Source organism: Canis lupus, chromosome 9, assembly GCF_011100685.1.
Source record: "Canis lupus familiaris isolate Mischka breed German Shepherd chromosome 9, alternate assembly UU_Cfam_GSD_1.0, whole genome shotgun sequence".
In the NCBI taxonomy this organism is placed as follows: Eukaryota; Metazoa; Chordata; class Mammalia; order Carnivora; family Canidae; genus Canis; species Canis lupus.
The window spans coordinates 38,408,885-38,420,251 of record NC_049230.1 but is presented as its reverse complement, the minus strand read 5'-3'; positions in this window follow the sequence as shown (position 1 = coordinate 38,420,251).

Below are 11,367 nucleotides of genomic sequence, written 5' to 3'. Positions count from 1 at the left end.
CTCTCCCCTCACTTTCTCTCTTTCTCTAAAATAAATAAATAAAATTTTAAAAAAGAAAAAAAAAGAACAGATCCACCTGGTAAGAGTGATAGAAGGAACTACACACTCAAAAGCAGAACAGGGCTTCCAATGACAGTCAAGTAGCTCCTATCAGGCTGTCTTCCCACATATAAATACAAATTCCATATAAAACACTTCAAAACTGGTAAAACAACAAGCAGGCAGAAATTCCAGAGGAATTGATACTTGGAAGAATGACAATGGTGTATTTTATGTTTTTAAAGCATTTTTCCTGAGAACAGTCCATAGTCGATGTCAAACAGGATAGCTAAATTTATAGGAAATCTGAAATCATAGTGGCTCAAAGAAACAGAGAAAATGTGGGTGAACACAGCAGCTTGAAAGTGATGGCAGAAACCACAGAAAGGAGAGATCCACAGAGATTAAGCCTCAACTTCTTTGTATAATCTCTGCCCAAATATCTGGCTGATCCTTCAATATACATGCACAGGAGAGACAAAAACCCTAGCTAAAATTAAATGAACTGAACTGAGATTTCAGCTGCTGCCAACTCTATGGGAGACAGAGTTTGAAGTTTGAGTTCAGTCAAATTAAAAACAAAAAATTGAAAAAAAAAAGTGACAGTCTTTTAGAGGAATATAATAGAATCTAGAATCTCTCTAATAGTTCATTAACAATGTCCAGGATACAATCCAAAATTACTAGACATATGAAGAAACAGGAAAATGTGACCACATTCAAAGAGAGATCAATGAAGACCAATGGTAAGATGACTTTGGGGCTTTATTGGATGCAAAAGTGGGCATGGAATAAGAAATCACTCTGTAGTAGAAGCTCCAACTTTGAGGTCGGATAGGCCTGGTTTGTGTCCCAGCTCCACCACTCCAAGCTATGTGACCTTGAACAGTTTCTTTACTTCTCTCAGCCTCAGTTTCCTCATTGGCGAAAACACCACCTTCCTCCCATAGTTATCATGGAATCAAATTAAATGAGAACATGAAAGTGCCTGCAACAGCCTTTGGAATGTAGTATGAGTTCAATAACTATGCATTGACTCTAAAATAATGACTCTCTAATAATCCCAGGTCAACAGTGCATCTCTACCGCTACCTCAAGAATCTAAATCCTTTACATGCCACCTCCTTTGGTTATTTTTTTTCCTCCTTCAGTTCTTAAAATGGGAACATTTTACATTAAATGATTGGAGTTCTGGGGAAATCTCTCTGATACATTCTAAGGCATAGCCCCACTGATCTAAGTCATTCAAATGCACACATCCAGCCACACCTTCAATAGCACCCTAGAAGAGATTAAGAGAAACCAGAAGAGCTCCCCACCTAGATATGATCTTGTTAAATGTCTGTCTGAACTAGGTCTTGCCTACTAGAAGACCTGGACCCTGGAAGCCCCACCCTCAACTAGGAACATGTTGATCAAGAACTGAGATACCAAGACAGTCAAAGGGTTAGATGTTCAGGCCAGAAGAGGACTGACAGTTGACTTGGTCTAATCTTTTCATTTCAGACATTGGAAATCTAAAGAAAAAAAGGAAGGGAAGAAAAGGTGACTGTGGTAGATTCCCATCAAAAATTAAGAGAATCCACCACCTTGATACAGCACCTTAGAGGATACCAAGCACATATTCATTCATAATTTTATTTCATACATACTATAGCTTTATGAGTTATGAAAGGGTCTGATGGAAGGGAATTTCCACTTTTCAGATGAGAAAATTGAGCCCTAACAGTGATGTGACTTCTTCCCTGTCATCCTGTCAAGTATTGTCTACTGGAGGCTCATCCCTGTCTCTCCCTCCCTGATCCTCAGATATAGCCATTTCTATTAGATCACTTATCTACAAACACACTTCTTGGAGTTCATCCCAAGCCAAGGGAACTTGACAGAAGGTGGGACTATCCAGCAAGAACCATGCTGGGGAGGTGGCAAAAACCAGCTGCTACTAGTTAGCCATGGCAGCAAAGCCAGTCAAATTCCCACCCCACTTCTACTGAGATCCATACATTTCTGGGGCCATAACCTTGGGGATAGCCTTTAAGATATCTCTCTGGGTTCCTAGGGTTGAATTTATATGGAGTATACCACTACCCTCAGACTGAGGGTCCCCCAGGATACTAGAAAAGCTTCAATGAAGCTACTTGGACAAGTGGGGATTGTCTCACTGTATCAGGCCAGCCAACCCTCTCAATTCTGGCCTAGTACTCCCCCAAGTCTGGAAAATATGCCCCCTCCCCTGACCTCCCTTCTCCTTGGTACCCAAGCAAAGACCAGGCTGCCGTGAGACCAAATTCAGATTTCGGGGCTGGTCACTCCCTCTGAAGCCTGAGGAGTCCCTGCCTCCTCACTGGACTCTACTTGCCCCATTTTGCCAGGAGACAGACACCCTTCCACAAAGCTAGTGGGGACAGGCCCAGCCCTATTCCCATCTCTGCCTCCCCTAGCTATACCCTCCAGCCCTTTAGGCCAGTCCTCCTGTCTTCCCCTACTCCCACCCTGCTGCTATTCTGAACTGCTTATAAATTGCCAAGTTTAACTCATTTTTCTTCATAAATCCAGAGCTTCTAGCCTCCTGTTTGATTTGTGTTCCTGAATTATCCATGAAATTTTCAGTGGCTCAACAAACAGCCAAGCAGAGGTCCCCCTTGGTCCCCAGAAGAAGCCACAAAGGCCAAGAAAAATGATGGTGGAAGTACCAAAGCAGTGTGGTGTGGTCCAGCCTCTGGGGAGGGGAGAAACCTCAGGGGCATGGTAGGAGACTTACAGAAAACAGTGAGGGGAAGCAAGTGGCCAGGTCTTGAGAAACTACTATGCCACCACCAAAGGAGGTAGAATCAGAGGGGGAAATGAACTTAGCAGAGGTCCCATAGCTTTTTCCTCAAATTATGATAAAGCTCTTGGCATTTCTTTGAATCCAGGATCATCAATCCACAGAGCATTAAGGCTGGAAGGAAACTTCAGATACACTTAATTTTTCTTTTAGAGTTTTATATCTATATCTGTGTGTGTGTGTGTGTGTGTGTGTGAAAGATACATAAAATTTCCCATTTTAGCCATGTTTGAGTATATAGGTAAGCACATTTGCATTGTTGTACAACCATCACCTGATTTTACACACTAAAAACCTAGAGGACAGAAAAACAGAAAGACAAGAGGACCAGAGCAGAACTACATAGCATGTCTCTAGCAGAGACCAAGACTCTATCCAGGGAAGTGTCACCTAGAGGCACACTCCTTTGGGGATGGGGGCTGAGTGTGTGCTCCATAAGAGAAAGGGTGCCTCCTACCATTCTCCACACACCACTGGGTCCCCCACCTCACAGACAGCCCCTCATCCAGAGCACCTGCTCATCCCCTTCCACCTGTAACTTGAGAAGCAACCCCCAGCTGCATCTGAGCCACCAAGCACAGTGGGAGGTCTTGGCCCCCAGCAGGTTTATGGAAACCATCCATTCCCTGCTGAGAGCTTAAATATATCTACATAATCAGCTCCCCTTGACCCCACTGCTCCCATCATTTCTCACAGAACCTCACAGAGGCCCTGATTCTTCCTCCTTTTTTTTAATTGAAAACATCAATCCCCCTCGAGTCAGGGGGAGGGATGGTGCTCTGTTTAGACCCAGGAGTCTGGTGTGACACAGGCTAGATTAGACTCTGTGAGGAAACAGTGATAAAATACATCTCCCAAATGCGCGCGCACACACATGCACACACGCACACACACTGGTGTGAACATTTAATTACCATGGGAAATCACTTCCTGACACTAAATGCTACCCAACTCTTTCTCTTTCTCTCAGATGGCTTTTGCTGGAATATTTGTCCCCACAATAAGCCCTCAGCCTCTATCTGAATAATTCATACCCAGGTAGTAGGACCGGGTCTTGTAGGAAGGTTTGGGATTTAGAGGAGCCAGAGAAAGCCCCCAGGACCACCAGAGGTGGGAGCTGAGGCCAGTCCATCAGAGGAAGGAGGGGAGAGTGTCTCTCAGAGAAGATGACATTGAGGCTGACAGCTGAAAGTTTAAAGAGACCCAATCAAGGGAACAGGAGAGAGGAGAGCATTTCCAACAACAGAACGACATGTGCAAAGACTCCAGGCCTAGACCACAGGACTCAAGCCACCTGCTCCCCCATTGCCCCAGCTCATCTCTCCTTGGGAGGGTTTCTGTCTGCCCTGCTCACCACTACTTCCTGTCCATGAATAGAGGACAGTGCTTCACCTGGTAAGGTGACAAGCAACAAGGAGTTCTGCCACAATCACCCTCTGAGCTAGATAAGGAAAATATTATTTTAGATATGTGGAAAGTGTGCCTTAGAGACATAGAGTGACACATAGTGTGGGACAAGCCAGACAACCCCCGCCCCTTCGAGAGAATGTATCATTTGCTCACTCCCAGAGGCTCCCAGAGAGGCTGAGTGGGATGACTGAGGCCACCAGCAATAGGTACCACCTCCTGTCGGAGGACCCTTCATTCCCATTGTCCACTAAGCTCTTGGAAGGGAAGTCTGGGTAGCTGAGAGTCGCTGTCCAGCAGAACAGCCATGCAAGAAAGGTACAGGCTCCAGAATCAGACTGCCTGGCTCCTTCCCTTACTGACTGTACTACTGAGGCAGCTCCCTTCATCCCTCTCAGTGGTACTTCCCTCATATGTAAAATGAGGTCAATAATTTTCCCTACTTGATAAGATTGTGCTGTATATACTTAGCATGGTGCCCAGCAGATAGTAAGCACTCAAAAGAATTACAACAAAGCCATAAATAAGATTAGTATTATTTGGGTTCAGGCACAAGATTGGGTTTTTTTTTTAATTTGTCTTAAAAACATACCCTCCATACCCCTACATTCACAGTTTTCACACAAACTAAACACTGCCTTCATCCTACATCCCTTCCTACCAACCCCCTGTGAATGGCCCAAACCTCTGACCAGTGCCTCTGTGAGAAGAAAACCGCAGGTTGCTGTGATGGCCCATGAAGAGGACATGCGGAATGGCTTAGCACACCAGAAGGGCCGCACAATGGTTTCTGTCAACTAACACGTTCTAAAAGAATCAACCTCAGTATCTGATGCTCCTGGACCCTACTGGTGCCTCCACTTCTACTTCTCAGTTGTAAGCAAGCAAACCAGCCATAGAGCTGTGCCCTAAGTCATGAAGAGACTTTCACATTGTAATCAAATAAAACATGCAACAAGGCTAATCAGCCACATGTGGCTGCTATGTGTTATGATTATTCTGATTCTTGGAGATAAACTCTCGATGATAAGCAATGGCTCAGATAGGAGGCATCTGTGTTTTTCTCCTTTGTCAGCTCTGAATCTTTAAATGGTGGTGATGTGAGACTGAATCCATATCACAAACACATATACTGAAATTCATTCTCAGGAAATTCCAAAGAGCTGGATCCATCAGCCAGGGCTCCCTGTTACCTCCACGCCCACTCAAGCATACAGGCAGAAGCTCCCTGGGTCTGCAACTGCCCTTTCCATTCCTCCCTTCTTAAGGGTGTCTAGAAAGTCGGCTTATCCATTGGTCTCCGGGAAAGCGGGAGAAGGAGGCCAGATTCTAAATTAGAATGCCTTGGATTCAAATCTTGGCTCTGCCACTCACAAGCTGTGACTGGAATGGGTCACCTATCTTCTCAAAATTTTAGTTTCCCCATCTCTACCTGGGGTCATTGTAAGGATAAACAAACTAACAGAGCAGCACATTGTGCAGACTCTGGCATCAGATTGTTTGGCTATGAAATCCCAGCATGGTTCCCCATAGGCTGTGTGGCCTTTGGCAAGTCATTTGACCTCTCTGAGCTTCAGTTTCCTCATCTGCAAAATCAGAGTAGAAACAGCACCTATCTCATAGGGTTGTTGTAGGGCTCAATAGAGACATTGCATACACAGTGCTAAGAAGAATGCCTGAAACTCAGAGCATCTCCTGTAGTGCTTGCTAGCACTGTTGCTTGTCTAGTGCTTGGCACACCTTAAGCCCTCCTCTCAAATGCGCAGGCTCCCTGCTCCCACTGGAAGGGACAGCCTGAGGGCCCTGGGCAACAGTAACCCTGGAGCCCACAAGCCACAACTACATGCCCAGGGGAGATGGTAACACTGACCCTGAGCTTCCTTGGGGGTCAGATAGGGCAGAGAAATCTGACCAGGAAAAAACTAGGGAAGAATCAGGCAGGTGTGACAGCCAGGGTTCAGGTAGGGCTGGCTCCGGAACTCAGGGCTTTGACTTGACAGAGATGATGGGCCCAAAAAAATGTGGGCCTTTGCCCTTAGCAACTCTGAGACATATGCCCAGAAGCCCTGACTTTGAAATGTGCTCCACTCAACTGTGAATGAATAATTAACAGTCTTTAATCTTACATTGCTAAGAAGGAAAGGAGAAGACCATGAGAGCACCAGGCACCAGAAGATGAGAAAGGAAATATTATGACCCTGTCCCAGGCTCTCCAGCCCATCAGGTCTCCCTCAGAGACAAGCTCCCAGAATCTGGACACTGGCAGACCTGTGGATCCTTCCTCACAGGGGCCCCACAACTTCGATGTCAAAAGCTACATGAACACGTTGAGAACATGTTAGTGTATCAGTATGATGAGCAGGGAAGAGAAAGGAAAAAATAATAAATGTGTGAGTCATGACGGTGTAACACCTGTGCCAGCATTGCCAAATGGCTTCCATTTTCCCCACTTAGATCTCATCTCCCCTGTTGACAAACTACTTTTTTCCTTCATTCAGAAAACATTAAGATGGCCCCTTCACCAGCCTTTGGGCATGAATGGAACTAACAACACCCAAATATTGCTAGCTCTAAGCACCTACCTGCCAACTCAGGGATTTTAATCCTTTGCCAACTCCTTCCCACATCTGCGAGCCCCAAGGGGTATCTCACTCACCAATAGGTCTGGGTTTCCACGCTCTTGATTGCTCTGCAAATTAGCTACAAAACCCTTCACTAAATGAGGTGTTTTTTTTTTTTTAATCTTATCATTAATTTAACCAAGTATTTTTAAGCACTGACTTTGTAGCAGGCACTATGCTAAGAACTCAGCATCTTCCTGCAGGAGAACATTTCCACAGTCTGTGTTATGTTCAGGTGCTGGCAGGAAGGGCCCCCTGCCCTGCCCCGCTCAGTGTTGTTTGGGCCCCAATGGGTTAGAAAGTAAATTAAATGACTCAGTTGACATAGTTTTATTCTCTCTGGGGACACTCAGGCTACCACTGTCATGGAGTTAAAAGGGATTTGACGACCAGCCATGCACCTGTTCCCAGAACCACCCCTACTCCAACCCTCAGGCATGTACAACAGCCAGACCTCAAGACTGGACCTCTTCATCCTCCTGTGATGAATTCTCTTTCAGGGACCCCAGCATCCTGGCTTTCACTGCCCCTTCCACTGGTCTAGCAGACACAACTCTAAATACATAACCCAAATTGTGGACAGAGTTAAGGGTTTGGATGCCTCTCCCCTACCAGAAGTCTTGCTCTCCCATGAATCAGCAAATGCAGTGATACTTAGGGTAAGAAGGGTCATGATCTCACTTGCCAATGAGATCAGAAGCTGGCCCACCCCGAAGTCTGCTGTTCCCTCTTTGGTACTGACTCTCAGCTCCTCTCCCAGCATGGCTCCTTGTGTGAGAAAAAGCCACTGAAGCTCTAGGAGGGATGAAAGGCCCACTTCTCCGACATCAGCTCTCCCTCAGAGCCAGGCCTGCTCCTCTCTAAGCCTAGCCACATGGAAGCCCAGTGTGGAGGAGGCTGAGATGCAAGTGTTCCTGGCCTGGGAGCTTTAACCCAGCCCTCCCAGCTGGCACCCAAGGTGAGAAGGCAATACACTGAGAGAACTCTGAAGGGGTGGGAGGGGATTACAGTGAGCCCTGGAGGGGATTACACACCAGCCCTGGACACACACACCCCAGATGTGTGTGTCCTAGATGTGCCTAGATGACGCATCGGGGCCTTTGTATGACCTAGGGCTTCCAATTTTGACCTGGACCAGGGTTCTAATTAATGGTTTCTATTCCACCTCCTTCTTAAGGGTAAGTTCCATTCCATTCTGAGACCTGTGACCCCATCCTTGGGCTGCAGAGCTTGCCTCAGTAGCTAACTAAGAGTAATAATAAAATCAGTAATAATGGCTAATATTTGTTAAGCCCTATAGCCAGACACTATACATATAATTCATTTCATCTTTATACCACCTATGAAGTAAATACTATTATTAACCCCATTTTGCAGATTTGAAAGCTGGGGAATATACCTGATGGCCTTAACAGACCTCTGCAAGGCTGACTCCTCACCTAATACTTCCCCTAGATATCATTCAGCCAGCTTGTGGCAAAACTGAACACTGGACCCTTGCAGGTCTGTGCTAGATGCCTCATCTACATCTTATTTCATCCCTAACATGGCTCCAAACAATCTGCATTATTGCCCCATTTGTAAATTCCAATAGTGAGGCTCAGGAGTGTATAGGACATGCCCAGGTTTACCCAGCTGGTAACTGGCAAAGCTAGGAAATATACAGCAACCTGTCCTCATGCTTCCTACCACCCAGCATCCCCTCTCCACAAACATACAGCATTCAATTTGGTAGGCAGGTGTCCCACCCCTACCTCCTCTCCCTTCCCCTGGCTCTGGCCGCGGCCAGGTGTGGCAGGGGGGGTGGGGGTCTGTTCTACGGGAGACAAGAGGAAAAATTAGGCAGACAAATGCTGCAGGCATGAGGGTTTGGAGACATTCTCTGAACTGCTGCACCCGTCTCCCCTCCACTCGGTTCCTTCCCCAGGGAATCTTGGTGAAGAGAGACGCACAGAGATGGAGGCCTCTTGTAAAACTAATTAAAAGGTCCTCCAAGCTTGACAAGCGAGTCCTTCACTCCCCTGAAAACAGACTCCTGGGCTCAGGTTGGCACATACCCCTCTGCCATACGTGGTGAGGGTCTCCTCAGCATCTTGCCCACCTTCACCCCCAGGGCCATAGTCCCAACCAGAGGTGAGGGGCTGGGTACACCACCTGCTCAACCCTCACCCTTCACCCTAGCACAGGAGGAAAGAGAGCAGATACTGGTCTCACTTTCCTCCTCTACCCTCACCCTCCTGTTTCTGTTTTGGTTTTTTTGTTTTTGTTTTTGTTTTGTTTTGTTTAAATAAATTCCCTTTCGCCAGAAGAGCCCTCTAGAGCTCCCAGATCCTGTCACCAATCTCTTCAAACCTGGCTTCCCACTGCCCCCTCAAAGAAAAAAGGACTTCCCTGAACAGCCTCCTCAATTTTGCATCCCCCAGCCTGGGATGTGTCCTTTCACTGTAGCTGGAGCCTTTCTGAGTGCTCTTGATAAAGTGGGGGAGCTGCCTAGACTCTTGTCCCCAGGCCTTTGTAAATACTATTTCATCTTCAGGAAAACCCTCCACTCACACTGCCCCAAAATCCTCCTTCAATGCACAGAGTAAATGTGGATGGCTTCACCACTCTGTGAAGCCACCCACAAATCACACCCAGGATTCATCATTCCCCACTAGGTGCCCACGATGCCACTCCTGCTTTTACCATCCCCATCCCCAGTGATAGAACTGTAGAGCCAAGAGAGTGGGCTCCTTGACAGCAGGGTCTTAGCAAGGTACACACAGTGCCAGCACACAGCAGGTGCTCAGTAAAGGTTGGGTGGTGATGTGGTTTTCCCATTGCCTGGGATGGGAGCCCTCAGAAGGGTGGACCTCAAGCCATTGTAGATCTGGCCCTATGAGAGGGCCCAGGGCAGAATGCCCCTGAAGTCGGGCCCTGCTTACCGACTCACAGCATACCACATGCGTAGACTATGAGTAAAGCTAGCATTTAATTGGACACTTACAAGGGTGCTGGTTGCTGCAGTAAGCACTTTATACCCATTATCCTATTTACTCCTCACAATAACTATGTCACATTGGATACCATTAGCCCCATTTTCAGATGGGGCAATGGAAGATCAGAGGGTTAATTAAGGTGCCCAGAGTGACACTGCTACTTAGTGGCAAAGCCAGTACTCAAAATAGACCTGTCTGACTCTGGAGTGCAGGCTGTTATCCACACCAGCCCTCAGGGCATTCATATCCCACCTCACCACACAGTGCCCCCCCTCCCCCCGCCACCCTCATTTGGGTTTTAGGCTCCCTGAGTCCCTCACACAAGGAACCAGAGACTTGGCCGAAACAGACAGTGCCACACCGGCACCACTCTCACCTCCCATCCGCCCCAAACCCCCACCCCCTAGTCCCTTGTGCAGGGACTCAGACTACCAAGGGACACCATCAAAGGTAAAACATCCTGGTCAATTACAAAGTCAATTCTCCGGCTCCAGGAGATAAGCCTCACCTGTCAGATGAAAGCCTTACCCCGGGCACCGGCCACCTGCAAATCATAATTAAAGGGAAGCCCAGGATCTCAGAGGCAGTTGAAACCCCACAGGCACACCTCAGCCTGCCCTCCCCTCACTGTAGCCACTCAAGCCTCTAGTCCCTTTCCTGAACCAGGAGCCTTGAACCTGCGTCCCATGTATGCTTTTTTTTTTTTATCTTTATTATTTTTTAATTTGTTTTGATGAGGGGGAAAAGATACTAACATATAAGATTAAATCAAAGCTAACAAATAACTTTACTTGCAGTTAATTGGCTACTAAGCAAACTGTCCAACAGGGATGGGCAACCATGAGGAAGAAGAGACACCCTCACGGTCCCAGAGCTCAGGGACTAGAGGACTCACTAGAGGCCCCAGGTTGGAGGGCAGCTAGAGGCTACTTGGGGCCAAGCACACACTGAAAAGAATTTAAAACTCATTTTTAAAAGAAGGGGATGGTCGATCTTGAGCAAATAAATCCCTTTATCTTCTGAGCCTCCACGTGTTCACCTGTAAAATGGGTGCAACTCCTAACAGACCTGTCTCCGATGCTGCTGTGGGGAATTCAAACAGCTCACTCAGGGGAAGCTTTACAGGGAGCCCAGGGTCATGCATATATATGGGACTGTGACAATAGTAACAATGGTTCACACCCTTACAGAGTCCTCACATGAAGCAGGCACTGTCCTAAGTGCTTTACATTCAAACTCGTTTTAGGGTCACCTGAGTGGTACAGTCAGTTGAGCATCGGACTCTTGGTTTCACCTCAGATCATGATCCCAAGGTCATGAGGTTGAGCCCTGCATTGAGTTCCACACTCCACACAGTCTTCCTGATATTCTCTTGCCCCTCCCCAACCCCCGCTTGCTCACGCACTCTCTCTCTCAAACAAAAAAATCTTTTTAAAAAGCTAATTTTAGGGATCCCTGGGTGGCGCAGTGGTTTAGTGCCTGCCTTTGGCCCAGG